This window comes from Camellia sinensis, chromosome 8 (genome assembly GCF_055761805.1).
Source record: "Camellia sinensis isolate YWXY chromosome 8, ASM5576180v1, whole genome shotgun sequence".
NCBI classification, from domain to species: Eukaryota; Viridiplantae; Streptophyta; class Magnoliopsida; order Ericales; family Theaceae; genus Camellia; species Camellia sinensis.
The window spans coordinates 181,028,178-181,047,900 of NC_138968.1; the positions used below are offsets into that span (position 1 = coordinate 181,028,178).

The following is a 19,723-nucleotide window of genomic DNA, read 5'->3' on the forward strand; positions in this document are numbered from 1 at the left end:
TATAACTTATTTTATCTTTTTGTATTTTTTGAAGCCCAAAATATTTACCAAACGAGGACTAAAGAATGTTTAGAAGTCCATGATTATAAACTAATAATTCACTCGAATATTTTATTACTTCCCAAATAATAATATAGAAAGAAGACCCATTAGTCGTCGAATAACTGTTAATTGTTCACATACCACCGGTAGCTTCCAACTCTATTCTGTGCACTTACTTGGGAACAATCCAATTGCCTTTCTTTCACACGGTTTTCTTTTCTGCAACTCAAATCGTTTACCAAAGCTCACATATTTCTCCGCTTACTCTTTCTTCTCTATCTTCTAGGTTTCTCAACTTGATTTCCCCTTTCAGGTACTCTCTTAACTTTGTCCTCTCAACTGTTCTATGTTTCCTCCTCTCTGTTCTCTTTGCAATTAAACCATTATTTTTCTCTATTACTTTACTTTTTGAACTTGAGTCTTTATTCACCCAAAAAGAACGTGAGTCTAAATCTGGGGTTTCCCTTGTTTTGTGTTGCCGTTATGCATCATGATTGCATTCTTTTAACTGCATGATCTACTAACTACTACTGTTCAAGATATATATATATATATGTGTGTGTTGGTGAGTGAAATTTGGAATAACTTGGGTCTGAATCTATGATTTGGTTTGTATTGTGTTGCCCTTATGCATCAAGATTGCATTCTTGTAATTGCAGAATCTACTGTTTGACATGTATGTGTTAGTGATTGAATTTCAGAATACTTGGAAATTCAAAGGCTTAAATTTTATCAGTTTAAGCTGAAAATTCACATAGGAAGTTATGGGTATATCCTTTATATGACATGGACCAAGTTTGGGTGGCCTAGAGTAGAGGTGATAGAGAGATCAAAGATGAGAGAGGAGAGAAACCTGTGTGCATAGACTTAGGCCACGAGGACACTTAGCTCTGATGAAATTTTAGAATTTTGCAGGCATCTAACTCAAATTGGTAATAAGTGGAGAGGCCTTTAGATTATTTGGACCAAGTTTAGGTGGCTTATATAGAGAGACAATGTGAGACAAGCATAGGCTGAACTGAATCAACATACAAGAACTCAGAGCATTTTCTAGGACTAAATTCACATTTTGTTAAAACTAATTTTATTAGAACTCCTTAGGTCCTTTGATGATACCGGTTAAGCGGATTTAGTTTTGATATCAAGTAATATATGACTGATAAATAGTCATCAACTAATTAATTTTATTTAGTTGACCATTGAAGAATATTCGTGTGCTAAATATGGTACTACGGACCTCATATTCCTTCATGCATGAAATATTAACATACTATCGGTCCTAGTAATACTGGTTATGTTCTTCAAATTTCAGTCTATAATTCCACCTATTGAAACTAATTTTGACAGTTGGTTATGTTCTTCAAATTTCAGTCTATAATTCCACCTATTGAAACTAATTTTGACAGTTGAATAGCGTGCTTTAGTTATTATATGTTATGGACGATTATGTATCCTCTAATTCCAATATAATATTTGGTATTTTATTTACTCAAGTAATTTCTTCACTCAAATATTAGGTTTGTAAAACTTTGTTGATTATTTGTTATGACTTTTTCTTGAAGTTTTATTATGTTACATGTTCTAATAATTGGTGTGCTAATCACCACACTGACATTCTTTACATTAGGTTGTAAAATGGCGATGGAATTCTTAACATTTTTGGCAGTAGGTAGTCTTGTGAATACAGACTTCTTACAGAGCGTGTGGACGAACTTCTTAAGAATATATGGATGTTCATTGTTGAGTGCCCTCAGTGGCTAAATAATCACAATCACCTTGATGAAAATGTCCAGACTCTCACAAAACAGATGGAAACATTGTGCTCTCTAGAGGAGGATGTTAATGCACAATTGGTAAATGAAGAGTTAAATCCTAGAAAGAAGCGAAAGAGAGAAGTTGTCGTTTGGTTGAAAAATGTACAACATAAAAAGACTGATGTACAAAGCATAGAACAAAACTATAGAGAAATGAACTTTTTAATTCGTGCATGGTTGGGAAACTGGGTTAAAAAGAATATACTAGAAGTTGTTTTGCTTTGTCAACATGGACGATTTTCGGATAGTCTTGTACTTGAATCATCTCAAACCAGGGAGGAGGCATTATTAATGAAAAGATTGGTGGATAAACAAAAAAGAACTATGGAAAATATTCAGACACGTGTGATGAATGATAGAGTCTCAATAATTGGTGTTCTTGGAATTGAGGGAATTGGAAAAACATGCATTGTCGAAAATGTGCACAATGGACTAATAGATTCTCCTAATTTTGACCATGTTTATTGGGTAAGTGTATCCCCAGAGTATAGCATTTTTGAATTGCAAGAGGACATTGCAAAAGTAATAGGATTTAAGTTAGATGAAAATGATGAAAGGAAAAGGGCAACCAGGTTAGATAATGCATTAAATAGAGGAAAGAAGATTGTACTAATTTTAGATGGTCTTTTGAGACATTTTCGCCTAGATAGGGTAGGAATTCCCACTCAAGTGAATGGATGCAAACTGATTTTAACCACTTGATCACGGGAGGTGTGTTGAAGGATGTGCTACAGGGAGATCATCGAAGTGGAACGTCTTGCTTTAGACGAAACAGAGTAGTTATTCTTGGAAAATGTAGGATTGAATGATCGGTGTTCTCCACAAATTGAAGAAATTGCCAAGCGAATTGTTAGAGAATGTCATGGCTTACCTCTTTCCATTATCGATATGGCTAATCAGCTAAGGGGTGTGGATGACATACACGAGTGGAGAAACAAATTGAACAAATTGGAAAACCGGTTTCATGATTAGTGTTGTGAGTTATTTGAGCAACTTAAGTAAGTCATAATTTCTTTGCAAGATGAAAACCTCGTATCTTTGCATAATTTCTTGTAGTTACAATGATTCACGGATTGGAGTTATTAGTTATAAATATAGATAACAAATACATAATATTCAAACATCAATACAAAACACTTTCAATACTCTCATTACACACAATATTTGGGTTGATGAATTTTTCACCACACCACCCTTTCTTTACTATCATACTCTTATCTCATTTATATCATATTTCAAATGAGGGGACCCTTTATATAATCTTCCACTTGTTTAATGGATGGCTAGGATCAACTTAATCCAAGGTTATCATTAGCCTTCTAGAATATTTTAAGATACTTTTATCCTTCCACCATATTTTAAAATTTTCTACACTATTATAGTACATAGTTGAGTTTTCTATACTTTTCTAGAATACTCTAAAACCTTTCAGATTCTTCTATATTTTTATTTATAATGTTCTATTAAGTTCCATATTATTCTAGAATGTTTTTGAACCATCCAGATTTCTCTAGAACTTTTTGAAGATCTTTAGATTCTCTTAACATTTTAGAATGATGTAGAAGACTTTAAATAGTTTGTGTTGAATCCCAACATCCTTGGCCTCCAGTGACCTCTTTTGGCCACCACCCACAGTTGTTGACAATCTATTTCTTATCGAGTCCGAATCCTCTGCCATCGTTTCTTGCGATAGTTCCTGTGGCAGGTCAAAACGACGTCGTTTTGATCCATTTTTCTTCTTCTTCTTCTTCTTCTTCTTTTGTTTTTCAGCCTCTTTTTCGTTTGCCTTTCGTTTGTGAACCCTAACCCCTCTTTTAGAGAGATGAATAAAGAGGGCGACGCAGGCGGCCGACGTGACTCCTGCAACTTGGCAACGGCGACAAAGCAAGTAAAGGCAGCGACGACGAGATCCGTTTCGTCCATTTCGTCTTCTTTCTCATTTTTGTTATTGATATATATATATATGATTTCTACAGATTTGATTTCTACGGATATATATATATATACTAGTGTATGCCCGTGCCTAAAGGCGCATAGGAAATAATATGGAGATTAATCTTATCCTATCCAATCTTTTATGTAGTAGATGGAAAATTTATTTACAAAATAATTTTGGAGAAAATTGTTCCTTTCTTATAGCATCACTATTATTCTTACCCAAGTTATCAATCTTTCTTGTTCTAATTGAAGAGGTTGGTCTCATTTGAACTTAGGCTAAAATTAAAAAAGAATATAATCTTCGTGATTGCAATATTAACAAACCATCTCTAATGTTTAAAAAGAAAAGGCATGGAAAGAAAAATCGTACACTGCCGCTGACCCCTCCATTGTGCAAAATTGAAGTGTATCAAAGCTCAAAGTTTAGCAAGAAAAATGTATCAGTTAAGTAAAATATATGATTAGCAAACTCATGAACATAATACACTTAAAGTCTCAGTGATATTACAGTATTAGTTGGTTATAACACTCATTTCACTTTTTTAAGCTTAAGTCTTAAACTCTTCATATTACACTTCTCTCTTGCTAAAGCTTAATTAATAAACCAATTACAGAGAGAGAGAAAAAAATAGAAAGTAAAAAAAAAATAGAAACTAAATTTTAATCAACAAAACCACTTGTCTTTGAGCAATCAACTAACCCTCCAATCAAGCATATATGTCTATGCATTACACCAATCTCAAAACATCAAGAACTATTTATAATAATTGCAAAAAATAAAAATCATCAAGCACTAACTAAAAAAGTTTTGTTTTCCAAAAAAAAAAAAAAAAAATTGAAAAAGTTCTAAACACATTATTAGATTTTTAGGTCTTAAACACATCATCAAGCACTAATGTTTATAAACGCCGCCCTACATCATCAAGCACTAATGATTTAGCAAATATATTTAATTTCTAACATTGAGCAGTCTTTTAGAGACATGAAATTCAGCACTCACATAGACAATTTTTTAAGAAACAATTTGTCTTACACCATTTCACTTTTTGCCTCCTTTTACCTCTACTCCCCTTCATCCCACACCTACACACCTTATCTGTTTTTTAATTTAGGGTAAATTACATTGACACCTCATGAGATTTATGTTGATTACAGTTCTCTCCCTCATCTTTTGGAAATTACATCCCCCTTCTTGAGGTATAAAGTTTCATTACAGATTGCTACCTCCAGCAATTTAATTTTTTTAAATACCAATTTTTCCCTCACTGGGTAAATTACATTTTAAAAATTATAATCCCCTCCTCAAGGTTTAAAGTAACATTACTAATTGCCCTCTTAGTTAGTATTAGTTGAAAAATATGTTCAATGAAAAAAAAATTAATTGAAATTTTTTTTTGTTTGTCAAATTTTTAAATTTCTGTTTAAAAACCAACGTAAACTCATTTTTTGAATTTACATTTTTTCTTCAAATTTACAAACTGAGACAACCATTTATAAACCAAAAAAATTATCAAACAAGTTTTTATGACAGTTTTTAAAATTTTTATAAATATAAATTGAAAACTGAAAATGAAATAGTTACCAAACATGCCTCAAATGGTAAAATAATTAAATAAGTTACCAACGGAAGAAATGACTTATCAAAAGATTTTTAGGTTATGTATGGTTTGATTTTTAGAATTTCTTTTAAAAATAAAAAATTAATTTAGTTAAGAAATAAAAAATAAAAATAATTATCATTTTTATATAATTTTTATCTTTCGATTGTAATAAACATAAACCTCAAGGGGTGTCAGTGTAATTTTTATCTTACGTTGGTTTTTAAACAGAAATTTAAAAATTTGACTAACAAATATTTTTTTTTCAATTAACTTTTTTTTCAATGAATTTTTTTTTCAACTAATACTAACCGATGGAGCAATTGGTAATGCTATTTTAAACCTTGGGAAGGGGATTGTAATTTCTAAAATGTGAGGGGTGTCAATATAATTTACCCAGCGAGAGAAAAATTGGTATTTAAAAAAATTAAATTGCTAGAGGGAGCAATCTGTTATGAAACTTTAAATCTTAAGGAGGGGGATGTAATTTCCAAAAGGTGAGGGGAGAACTGTAATAAATATAAACCTCAGGAGGTGTCAATGTAATTTACCCTTTAATTTATGTAACAAATATTTTATGCACCCATACAGATGTGGCGTCCACCCAAGAAATTGCTATATATCAAAAAAATGTTTAACAGAGACATTCATATAGAGAGAAAAGAGAGATTTATTGACCAAGAAAAATGTTCTTTATTTAATAACCTTTCATGGATATCTTTGGCACCACAATGCAAGGAGCGTCCGTTTCAAAAATTTTCAAACCACAATCTGAAAAAAAAGATTTCATGAACTCATAACTAAGATCCAATTGAGAACATTCAAACTATTTAGAAGTAATGCAAACAAAAAACTAAAAAACTACACACTGTTTGGTTTGAGTTTTCTGGATTAAGTTTTTTGAAAACTGAGTTTTTTGATTTTTATGTTTTTTTGTTTTTAGTGAATATTTTTTAAATTTTAAACATTTTTTTACTTTTTTAGATGCACCTTACTTAGATGTGTCTAAAAAGTAAAAAAATTGTGAAAAAATATTTTAAAAAAATTAAGAAATACATAAAAATACAAAAAATGTACTAAATTCTTGTATTTTTTTTTTTTTGTATTTTTGGTATTTAGCGAATTTTTAAAAGATTTTTTTTATTTTTTTACTTTTTAGGTGTATTTATGTTAGGTGTGTCTAAAAAATAAAAAATTGCATAAAATATTTAAAAAATTCAGTAAAAACAAAAAAACACGGAAAATAAGAATGTAAAATTTTCTAAAAACTGTTTTTAAAAAATAGAAACCAAACAAAGTGACTATTTTTTTGGTCTTTCCCAAAAACAATAAATAATAATAATAATAATTAGTAAAGAGAACATTGTCAAAAAAAAATAGATAAATTCATAAACTCAACCCAATCAAGTAAAGGGAAACTTTTTACCAAAAGTTTGATCATTCAATTAATCTCCCTTCACCTTCCATTCCTTGTGAATTAATAAGCACATCAAACAAATCAAATAGAGAAACAATTTATGAAGTATTTGGCAAACATATGAAAATGGTTTTTTATCAAACAATTTATCAAGCATTTGGTGAACATTGTAGTAATAGAAATTATGTAGTGATAAAACCAATCACTATGTTTGTTTCGAGTTTTTTGAAAGCACTTTTCAAAAAATTCTACTTTCTTGTTTTCCGTATTTTTTTATTTTTACTGAATTTTTTCAATATTTTTAAGTAATTTCTTTAATTTTTAGATACGCCTAACATAAATACACTTAAAAAGTATAATTTTCGTGATTTTTTTTAAAAAAATTCATTAAATACCAAAAATACAACAAAAAAAAAAAAACAAAAATTCAATATATTTTTTTTGTATTTTTGTGTTTTATTATTTTTAAAAATATTTTTCAAAAATATTATACTTTTTAAATACATCTAAGTAAGGTGCATCTAAAAAAAATAAAAAAAATGCTAAAAATTTTAAAAATATTCACTAAAAACAAAAAAAAATAAAAAACAAAAAATTCAATTTTCAAAAAACTAAATTTAGAAAAATTGAAACCAAACACATTGAATTATTTTGAACTTCAATTATTGCAAATTATACCCAAATCCTTACAATGGAATGAATAACAATCAATTTAATTAAAATAATAGGAAATAGGCCGTAATTTATGCCAAGTGATATGAAGAAGTTGGTCTTTGAACTATGGAAATCAAGTAAAAGATTAAATCATCAACTTATAACATGAATGTACAAAAAATAAAAAATAAAAGCAAAAAAAGGATGGAATCTTGATTACCTCTATTGATAGAGCCTTTACAACTATTCTCCTCACCAAATTTCGATGCCTCCGTTACATGTACAAAGCATTAACAATAAAAACATCAGCCTTACACGAATTGATAATTTCTTTACAACATTCCAACTCAACAAAAAATTGTGCATTGATTTTAGGAGAAAAGATTTTTCACACTTAAAACTAAAAAGAAAAATTAAAGTGAAACCTTATAGATGATGAGATTCAAACTTTCCGAACTTGAATATGAGATTGAAATTGTGTTAAGCACCTATCACTTGGAGAAAACAGAAAATTTTATTAGAAGAAACTTATTGAGAGAATAAGTTTATTGTACACCATGAAATGGTGTACAATAAGTTTATTAGAAGAAACTTAAGGGATAAACATATAAAATTTATTGTACACCATGAAATGACGTGCAATGTATGAAATAATATTAATTTAAAAAAAGGGAAAAAAAAGTAAATAGTCCTAGCAAAGTTTTAAATTTGCAGAAACATGAAGAGAACCTGAGTTAAAAATGAACTAGAGAAACCAAAAATCAAATTCAAATATCAAATTTAATAACATATATATAAATACATGAAGCCTTTAAACTAAACAAAGCACACCTTCATTGTGGGTCTCAGATTTATTTATTTTTTGTAATTATGACATAATTACTATTTAAATATGATCTATTGTGGTGGTTTTATTATAACTAAAAGTGGCTTAGCTTTCCACTTGAGCAGATGTTGAAAACCCATTTCAGATAAAGTAACCATACAGCAAACATTTCAAACTAATTTCATAAATTAAAACTCATTTTATAAATCAAAAGCTTTTCAACACCATAGAAAATCAACACCTATTTCAAAAGTAAACACCCATTAAAGAATCAAACCCATTTCATAAATCAAAACCATGAGAGAAATCATACATTTCAAATTAATTTTATAAATTAAAACCCATTTAAAAAATGAAACACATTTCATGAAGATCGAGTATTATTTCAAACCCAAAACCTTTTTAAAAATTAAATTCATTTAAGAAACAAAACCTATTTTAAAAATAAAAACTCATTTCTTATTTCAAAATCAAAACCATGTCAGAAGCCAAACTGTAAATAGAAACCCATACAATGACCAACCCAACCAAACACCCACACATGTCAGAAAGGTTTATGGTTTAAAATTGATGAATTGCAATTTCAACAGCAATGCACAATCCACTAAACAAATGATCTGAGATTCAACAAAATGAAAAACTATCTAGATTCAACAAAAATATCCAGATTCAACTTTACAAACTCACAAAAATATCTAGATTCAAGCAATCAGAAATAACCAAACCCACAAAAATATCATGAATTGCAAAAGTTGGAAGTTGTAGTTTACCTTGCGAGACATTTTATTTGGAAAGATCTTAGACCATTAAAACCAAATGTATCTCTGATACATTTTGGATATTCGTACGATTACTTGGGAATTGTAGGTTCTATAATTTTGACAGCTTTTCCTTGGTTGGAAATCAATACCTAAAATGGGTTGAGCCTGAAATGGAATAGAATCAGGTTGGGGATAGTAAAGAGCCAGAAATTTCCATTCAAAAACTACGAGAGAGAGAGTACATCACATCCAAACAAATAGACTGAGTTTGAAATGCAATAGAATCAAACCCATTTCAGATTTCAAATATCAAACCCATTAACCCCATTCAGATTTCGAAAAATTAAACCAATTTCAAAAATCAGAACACATTTAAAAATGAAACCCATTTCACATTTCAGAAATCAAACATGTTTAATTTTTCCAACACAAATACAAATACAGTTTCAATTTGGAACTGTGTATATATTATTCTTCATTAAGCTAATAATATGTTACCCTGTAGATCCATAAGGGAAAAAAACTCTACAATGCAGACATCAAAATCTAAAATCAAAGTTGGAATTCGAAAATAACTTCATAATTGAAACAATAAAGAATGGGGGGGAAAATTGAAAATTGAAAATCATACAAATGGAGAATTCTAAGAAAATAAAAAGAGCTTTGCTAATGAGATTAATTAAAGCTTGAATAGTATGATATTACAAATTCCAACCAATTAAGTCGTGAATTTCAAAATCAATTAACTGAAAAAAAATTCAAATCCTAACAATTAACAAAATAAAAATTTAAAGCTATGGTTGTCTAACTTGACTATCCAAATCCTAACTATTAACACATTCATTCATCAAATGAATTTGTAGGTATGATTTTTTTATTTCATCATTAACACATGACACATGACCCAAAAAAAAAAAATGTATAGTCAAGTTAGACAACCAACCAAAGAAATAATCACTAAATGACAATGATCAATCATTGCTTCAGTAAGAATACAAATCAAATTCTTACCTCAATGTTTGGAAGCCCTCAAGTTGCCTAGTGATCATTCACTGTTCTTAAGAAGTATCAAGCTGTCTAATGTGAGCCTATTTACACCAAATTCACACCAAACACATTAATTCACACCAAATTCTCACAGAGGATATCATGATTATTTGTATGTGAGCATCAACAATTTTATGTGAAGAAGAATACCATGGTTGCAATAAGAGCAATGAATTTCAATTGAAAGTAGAAATCAAACACATAAGAATACCATGTAATCTTCTTTATCATCAAATGTTGTTTCATATTTGTGTGGGTGTGTTTTGAGTAATTGATTCCTAATGTTATTGTTTCATACTAATTTAACTGAGTTTTTTTTATTTGAGTGCCAGTGACACGGGTCATGCACTAATAAATAAATAAACAAATTTGTATGAAACATATGATTCTCTGTATTACAAACAAATAAATACAAATTAGCAATCAAATAAATAAACCAAAAAAAAAAATTACACCTTTGCTGACAGTCCTTCCCATTCACACATACAATGGGTATAACAAAGAAACCTGATAAGAAGTCTAAAACCTATAACAAATATACGACAATAATTTCATGGCTTTTTAGAGAGAGACAGAGAGTGAGCATACCATTTGTTGGATGTCAAGAGTAGATGGTGGCCTCTGCTCACAAACTCATTTTTTTGAGAATATCTATATTCATATATTTATATACATTTATTTGAATATATATGAAATCTAGTATATGCTAGAGAGAAAAAGAGAGTACACTCACGAGGATGAGTCGGAAAACTTGTTTGCGACTTCGAATTTCTGCGAATTAAAACCCATCAAATCCATTTCAAATTTCAGAAATCAAAACCCATCAAGCCCATTTCAAAAATCACAACCACTCCAACCACAACAAATTAAAATAGTTTACAACAGATTAAAATTCAATAATTTCATGGCTTTTCATAGAAACCCATATAAATATAAACCAGAGTATACCCATAGAAACCAAAATAAGAGAGAGACAAAGAGAGAGCATACCATTTGTTGGATGTCAAGAGTAGATGGTGGTCTCTGCTCATAAACTCATTTCATGGAGACACAGAGAGAGTAAACTCACGGGGATGAGCCGGAAAGTGCCGAAGCCGAAAAAATTGTTCGCGACTTTGAATTTCTGCGGATTTCTGCGAATTAAACCCATCAAATCCATTTCATATTTCAGAAATCAAAACCCATCAAACCCATTTCAGAAATCGCAACCACTCTAACCACAACAAATTAAAATAGTTTACACCAAATTAAAATTGGAGACTTATAGTTTCACCATCTCTCTGCGTTTGCTTTAGGAAGACATGGTGACAGCGGAGAAGGACGATTTGAGATCTGAGAGGGAGAAGAGATGAAGAGTGGCTGCCAGTGGAGATCGGAGGCGGCGTAACGGTGGAAGCGGAGCGGTAGTGGAGAGGAGAGAGAGGAAGAGAGAGAGATCTTTGAGGAGAGAGAAATTGAGACCTGAGAAGTTGGAGAGAGAGAAACTGTGCAAATAATGTTTGGGTGCAGGAGAGAGAGGATTGTTTTGGGCGGGATGTTAAAAATATCACAAAGCATCTCAGCCCTTAATGGTTAAAAACATATCATCTCAGCTGTTTAATTGAAATGTATCTCTGATACATTTTAATACAAATTCAAAAACCCATCTCCCTTATATATATATATATATATATATAATTTCTACTGATATAACAAGCTCCTTCATTGGGCACCAAAAGCTTTGAACATGTACTTTACAAATTAATTCAGGATTTTTGTCAAATTTGTGGAGAGAAAAAAAGAAAACGATATTAGTTATTAATAATAATCTATTTTTATTAACGAAAATCAAACATTCGTGCTTATTTATTTTCCCAGATCTCCTCCTATATATTGCATTTTCTGTGATTAGAGATTAACACTCAAATGTAATGGTGTTTGTCAAATTTGTGGAGAGAAAAAAGAAAATGATATTAGTTATTATAAAAAATATATTTTAAAATTGTTTTGTACCTTTAAAAAATAATTATGTATAAATAATCTTATTTTTCTTATATATATATATATATTGAGAAATTTGATGTACTAGTAAAGAGTTATTATGCTTTTTACAAAAAAAAAAAATTAAAGAGTAATTTTACATATTCAAGTAAAATATTAAATAAGATACATGATTGAATTTGCTTGAAGTTCTCTATTATGCCTTACTTTGTTTTCGAAGAATAAGATTATGTGATTGAGTTTGCTTGAAGTTCTCTATTATGTCGATTCCAACGACATTTTGTTTTTGGTGTGTTTAGTTTTCTTCTCGGTCCAAACTTGTGGACTATGGATTATTCTTGAATCTTGATGCTATCGTGGGCCTCTCAGGAACAACAATTGACCAAGGGATCACACACGCCATGATGTTGGTGGCATTGGTGCTCTCATACCTTATCCACACCTTGGATGTCCCCTTCAACTTCTATAGAAACTGATGACTAGTGGAGTAGGAGCTATGTATGCATCAGGAAAGGGGTTTTAAGTTGGTGGTTTGCCTGGGACATGAAATGAGTCTTTGTGTGTAGTGTTCTGACTTGAAAATTGTTTAATTTTGTGGCTAATGCTAATTTCATACTCTGTTTGATTGTCACTTTGATTCACCTTTTAATTACAACTTTTTTTTCCTTACAATTCTATTAGTATATTGGCTTATCTATATATTCAGACCTAATCTATAAGGCGCTTATGCAACCTGGTATTTGTGTTCTTTGTCACATGGTGGGAATATTTGTGTAAGGTGGATGAAATCACAACTTTGTTCTTTGGCACATGGTGGGAATATTTGTGCAATGTGAATGGAATCACAACATCAATTAAGGAATGGATTAAAAGGTAAACAACAAAAATTCAATGTGTTGAACCAATTGAGATTGTATTTTTAATCTTTGATTTGTAGAAGAAATTTTTTTTTATCCTTTTCACTTTTTTCATTCTTTTTTCACAAATTTAAAATTGAGAAAATAATTATGAGTCACAAGATAGCTTACCTTAGTTCATTATGCTTCATCCTTGGGTCTTAAATTTTTATGACCATTCAATTGAACATCAACTTGCACAAACAACTTAACTTTCAAAAAATTATGCTCTACAAATGAGGGGAATTTTTAATAGGGAGCAACTTGCCTCCAGTCCGAAATCAGACCAGACAGTGCTATTCAGCCCGTGGGGGTCACCACGGGTCCTGTTTTGATAATCTGAACCGTTCAATATGTAGAACTCGTCAAGTACTATATATTATATAGAATCACGTTGGTCGGATATCGATAGCTATGTGATCAAATCAGTTTTGTATGTAAAAAAAAATGGACGATAAACAAATTTACGGTTGACAAAAAACTGATTTGATGAGATAGTTAACGATATCCGATCAACGTGATTTTTTACAAGCATATAGTAATCGACGAGTTCTACACATTGAGCAATTCAGATTATCAAAATGGGATCCGTGGTGGGTCTCCAAGGGCCGAATAATACCATCTAGTTCGATCTTGGACTGGAGGTAAGCTGCTCCCTTTTTAATAAACATGTTAGGGTTCAATACGGATGACTGGTGGTTGTAATCAATGGTATAAAATAGATCATGCTTGTAGGTTGATTATAATTAGGGTATTCTGTTTTTGTTATATCATGTGCAAAGTAAATAGGTGTTGTTTGTATTTTTTTAGTGATATTTTATTTTTTTTCATTAAAATGTAAAATAAAAAAATTTATTTGAATTTAAAAATAACTTTTTAACTTTATAGGTAAAAAATAAAAAGAATAACTGAATTTTAAACTTTTTTATATGACTTTTAATTTTTTTTAATAACCTTTTAATTATTTTATCAACTTTCCAATTGTTAGAAAATAATGGATTTTCGGTAATTTTAATTCGAAATTAAAGTGGGACTCAACCGCCGGTGGAGGTGGGTCTGAGTGGTTTTGTATTCTCTTCAGTGACAAGATTGCAATACAAAAATAATGAGCCGAAACCATTGAGTTGTGAATGAGAATTGTCTCATAAAAGTGGGCATCAATAAAGTTAGTCTTGGTTTGGACTAAGTGTTGACTTGTACTCATGCATGTGCTAGGTTTGGCCTTAAATTTGGACTTGGACCTAGTCTTAAGTTTTGGGCTGAGTTGTGTTGGGCTGAGTTTGTGCATGTGTTTGAGATTGGGTTTGAATCGGGTTGTGACCCAACACCCGTATCCATTTTGCAACCCATCTAGTTTAATTCTCAAAACTTATACATTATATACACATTATGATTTATATAATGATTTTGGAGTTTTGAACCTTTGTAACTTTAGCCCTAATGGCTAGAGTTGATGACATTTTATGACCCCATTGATGTTAACCTTCATGGCTAAGGCTCTCTCCTACTAGTATAAATAGAAGAATTTCTCATCTAACTTAGGAGGTTGTTTTAGAGAGGTTTTGTGATGGAAAATGAGATGGTGTTTTGAGATAAAAAGTTGGAGATGGTTTTTTACGTCAAAGAAATTTTTTCCCATCTTTTTTTATTAGCCTTTTCTTTGGTTCTTGTTAGAGAGAGTGTATCCATTGTCAAGTTCGCCGAATCTATTCAGAAGGTGCTTTTGCATTAGTTGGTTTTGACCGTCATATCCTGGGAGGCTGGTGCCAGCATACCTCCAACACCCATCGAGAGGTGGTGAATCTGTTTTAAGGAAACTGTGGTATCACATAGGCTTCGGTTTGCCTATTTTCTTATTATATGTTCTTTAATTTTTCAGAATTTAGTTTACCTTGACGAGTTCTAATCTTTAGTTATCCATGTTAATAATTTATTCTTTTAGTAATGTAATTTAATTTATTTCTGTATTTAGTTATGTCGTTTATTCTGTATTTCATCCTTTAATAAAAAAATTTGCTTTGTCATTTCTATTGTATATTTTTCTTGTATTATTATGGAAAAATACCAACAATCTTAAAACATATTTTTTATAAATAGTTTTTGAAAAAACAATTTAGTTTTATTTTAATTTATTCTAGTAACTCTTGGAATTAAAATTAATTTAATTGCTTAGAGTTGTTAGATTGTTTTGAGTTGTTTATTTCTAATAATTTATTCGTGCAATTTATGTTATGTTAATTAGTTGTTATTGCATGAGTTATTTGATTGTTAGTGTTTAAGTTGGTAGAAGTTTATAAAAATAAAAATTTTATTGTGTAAGATTCTTACTATTTATTTAATTTGTTTGATTGTTTTCTTTTGTAACTTACTTTCTTTACAGATTTACCTAAGCGAGAAAGGATGATATATAATGCAAACAAATAAAATAAATTGGAATTAGTAAATTAGACTACTAATTGTTTATTTGAACATGATTACCTTTGTGTGGAATAAAGAATAATATTGGACCTTCAGAATTTTAATGATTTTAATTATTCACTTTAGAGTTCAATTTAATTTTAGATTTATTCTGTATGTTGTTTTGAAAGTTTGGTAACAATTTCAATTTAATTTGATTAATTAAATTCTGAAAAAAAAAGAGCTAAATTTTGAGAATGTTAAGAGATTCGGCTAGTCGAGAGGTTTTCGACAGTATAGAATACTTCTAAACAGGTTTGTTTTGGGAGAAAATTTAGTAAAATAGTTTATGTTTTTCTATATGCTGGTCTTATTTCTAAGCTTGTTTATGATTGTGTTGCATTATTGCATAGTGGTATAGCTTAGTATTGAGTGATATTAACTCTTATTTATACTATTTATTTTTGGTTGTATCAATTGTGAGTTCTTTCATGTCTTGATAGGTTATCAAGGAAATTACTCCAAAATATTTTTGTATTCATGGAATGATAAGTGGGAGTTTAACTCTATTTGTTATATATATTTGCTCATAATTGCATGGTTGGATTGCCAACATCATAACCATAATATTCCTTTATGTATAATTGATTTATAGCCATGCAACTCATGACATTTTTATAACTGCAATGCATCTATAGCCTTTGAATTACACATTGCGAGTTATAACTAAAATTACTTGTGTAATATTCACTTTATTGGTTCATTAACTCATCTTGTGTCCAAGTGTGTATATGAATAGTGAGCATGGAGATTTAGCGGCAATGAAGATAGAGTTTTGTAATGTGTTTTATACAAAGATAAGCATTAGAAGTGGAGAAGTGTGTTCTTGGCTAAACAGACGATTTCAGATGCAACCATGAGTTTCGTTTTGCAAATTTAGACAATTTATAATTGTAGCAGTTGCATTTCCATTTCCATTTGTAGTGTTTTTAATTTCTAATTTGTAATAGTTTCACTATAGTGAAAGGAAATGAGGAATGAGAGAAATTATAAACCTTTGGATTTAGAGAAAATCTTTGAGATTACTTTTATTATTCCCAAAGTGTTTTGGTTTTCTATAGTGGAAATCAAAGTTTAGCCTTGGCTAAAGAGTGTTTTTGATTTGTTCAGAAATGGCAATTAAGATGGATTTGGTTTCAAACCTTTGTGGTCAAAAGAAATCTTTGGATTTAATCTTTTATTCCCAAAGTGGTAGGAAACCAAGTTTTGAGAAAGTCTTTAGTTATAATTTGATTATTTTCAAAGTGTTTTGTTTTGGGAAAAGAAACCAACTTTTAACATTAGCTAAAATATTTTTGATTTTTATTCAAAAATAATGGGCTCAGTTCCGGAAGTACCAGTTAACTTTTATGAGTGGTGTAATTCTGATAGCAAATTTTAATTGATTATATGTTTTGTAAACTTGGTTTGTTTTAACCTAATTTATCCCCTGAAAAAACTTAATTCTAAATTTGTTAATCATGGACTAGGAGTTAACATGCTCCTGAAAGTTTTCTAAGGTTAACTAGGTCTTAAGTGGGACCGGTGTGACCCCTCCAGTCTTCTTGGAAACTTTCTTGGCTATGTTCGATTCTAGGGTGAATGGTGAGATCAGTTTTGAATTAAATTTCAGACTTTGGGATTTTCTAATGTTAAGTTTAGTTTTTGGAAAAACAAAATAATGAAATTCTGCAATGATTTTTTAGAAATGGCTTCAAGAGATGATAACAGAAAATGTTGTTCCACTTGACAACCTTAAGCCTTGCGAGATTCTTAAAGGAAAATCTAAAGAGATCAAGTGTGATTAAAGGAAATCATAAGATTGCATGATAATATCTTTGAATCAATCAAAGGCAAAGCTACTAAAGTAACTGAATGGCTTTGCCGTTTTATTGAGGATATTCCATATTGATCAAAACTTGTGCTAGTAATTTTGTATGCTTTGCGACAACCAATCAAGTATTAATAGGGCACAGATGAAAGGTGTAGACATTTTTTTCGAAAACATAATTCCATACGACGACTACTCTCGTGTATTGTCACTATCGGCTATATGTAGTCTAAGGACGATATTACGAATCCGTTAACCAAAGGGTTAAATTGAGAGTTAGTACGAAAGTTGTCAAAAGGAATGGGGTTAAAGTCTTTAGTGAATGTTACTAGAATGGAAAACCTAACCTACTTGACTGGAGATCCCAAGATCTAGGTTCAAAGGGACAACCTAATTGCGTGTAACGGGTGAGTCACCGTGGAGGGAAATCCTCCTACCCATTCCTTTATACAGTGATACTTTCTGGGGTAGAAGGTTAAACTGATGCTTTTTATGACCTAAGTACTGTGAATAGTCAACCGTGATATAACGATACCTTATGTAGGTCACCTATGTGAGTGTGAAGTGGGGCCGCTTTTTTAAGAATTGACGAGGCTGAATTCTTTAAAAACACTCTCTAAACCAGGCTAGTGTTCCAAGGCCAAACTGGACACGCCAATGAGAACAAGAACAATGGTTGAAGTAACTCTTATGTGAGGTCTATTGTTTCGGTTTACACAAATAGCAGAACAGTTCAAAACATCACGTTCACTGGTCAGCCAGTGAATTCAACAGGCTTTTACTACGAAAGGTTCAAGGCCAACAACTACCTTTTCTGATACAGGGTTATTCTATGTGCTCTCTCTCAGAGTCTTTGTTGTTAAGCGTTGTCCTTTTTTCTTTATTCGGCCAATTTTATTCATGTGGGGGATTGTTGGAAAATAATGGATTTTCGACAACTTTAATTTGAAATTAAAGTGGGACCTAACCGCCAGTTGAGGTGGGTCTGAGTGGTTTTGTATTCTCTTAAGTAAGAAAATTGTAATACAAAAATAATGAACCGAAACTATTGAGTTGTGACTGAGAATTGTCTTATAAAGTGGGCATCAATAAAGTTGGGTTTAAATTTGGACTTAGTCTTGGTTTGGACTAGGCCTAGACTCATACTTGTGCATGTGTTGGATTTGGTTTTAGACTTGGACTTGGACCTAGTCTTAAGCTTTGGGCTGAGCTATGCTGGGTTTGAGATTGGGCTTGGATCGAGTTGTGACCTAACACCCGTTTCCATTTTGCAACCCATCTAGTTTAATTCTCAAAACTTATACATTATATACACATTATGATTTATAATTGATTTTGGAGTTTTGAACCTTTGTAACTCTAGCCCTAATGGCTAGAGTTGATGACATTTGATAGCCCTATTGATGTTAGCCTTCATGGCTAAGGCTCTCCCTACTAGTATAAATAGAGGCTTTTCTCTTCCAACTTAGGAGGTTGTTTTAAAGAGGTTTTGTGATGAAAAATAAGATGGTGTTTTGAGATAAAAAGTTAGAGATAATATTTTACACCAAAGAATCCTATCTTCATTTGTTAGCGTTTTCTTTAGTTCTTGTTAAAGATAGTGTATTCATTGTCAAGTTCGCCGAAACTATTCAGAAGGTGCTTCTGCATTAGCTGGTTTTGACCATCGTATCCTGGGAGGCAGGCAACAGCATACCTCCAACATCCATTGAGAGGCGGTGAATCTGTTTTAAGGAAACTATGGTATCACATAGGTTTCGGTTTGCTTATTTTCTTATTATTTGTTCTTTAATTTTTCAGAATTTAGTTTACCTTGACGAGTTCTAGTCTTTAGTTATTCATGTTAATAATTTATTCTTTTAGTAATGTAATATAATTTATTTCTATATTTAGTTATGTCGTTTATTCTGTATTTCATCATTTAATAAAAAAAATTATTTTATCATTTCTATTTAATTTATTTTATATATTTTTCTTGTATTATTATAAAAAAATACCAACAATAAACAACCCTTAATATATGCCAATCACAATCACCGTGGGCATCACCATCACTTGCATTGCGTTATGATGATTCCGTAATATCATGCCATAATTTAAGTAGGCTTTTTTCATACTATAGTTGAGAATATTTAATTTGAGCCATAGTTGAATGTGATTCGACTTACTCCTTCCCCCTCCAATCCAATGCATCAAAAATAACTTTGATTATATTAATACCCTTCAAAATGATAATTTTGTCGATTGGGGGAGCCTCTTCAAATGCATTTATAAAAAAATAAAAAAAAACTCCTCATTTCTTAGAATAATCTATTATAAAATTTAAATTTGGTTATTCTTCTTTGATCAATCCTAACTATCATCTGCCACTTCCTTTCCCTTATCTGACACCTAAACGCTCCCTCTTTTTCCCTCCCTACTACCTGCTGCCCCTTCCTCTTCCTCTTCCTTCCCCGTTGCCTCCGCTCCCTCCTTCTCAAATC

At 30.8% G+C, this 19,723-nt stretch overlaps 1 long non-coding RNA gene across 2 annotated transcripts; it reads left to right on the plus strand.

Annotated features, from left to right (window-relative positions):
- The first annotated feature begins 219 nt into the window (after positions 1 to 219).
- On the plus strand, positions 220 to 12,749 carry LOC145797350 (uncharacterized). Of its 2 annotated transcripts, none has more exons than XR_014338788.1 (2): positions 220 to 355; positions 1,670 to 3,978. It is a non-coding gene; the product is annotated as an uncharacterized LOC145797350 (long non-coding RNA). The 2 variants fall into 2 exon arrangements; XR_014338787.1 differs by lacking the exon at positions 1,670 to 3,978 and adding an exon at positions 12,377 to 12,749 and having other exon boundaries at positions 221 to 355.
- The last annotated feature ends 6,974 nt before the right edge of the window (positions 12,750 to 19,723 follow it).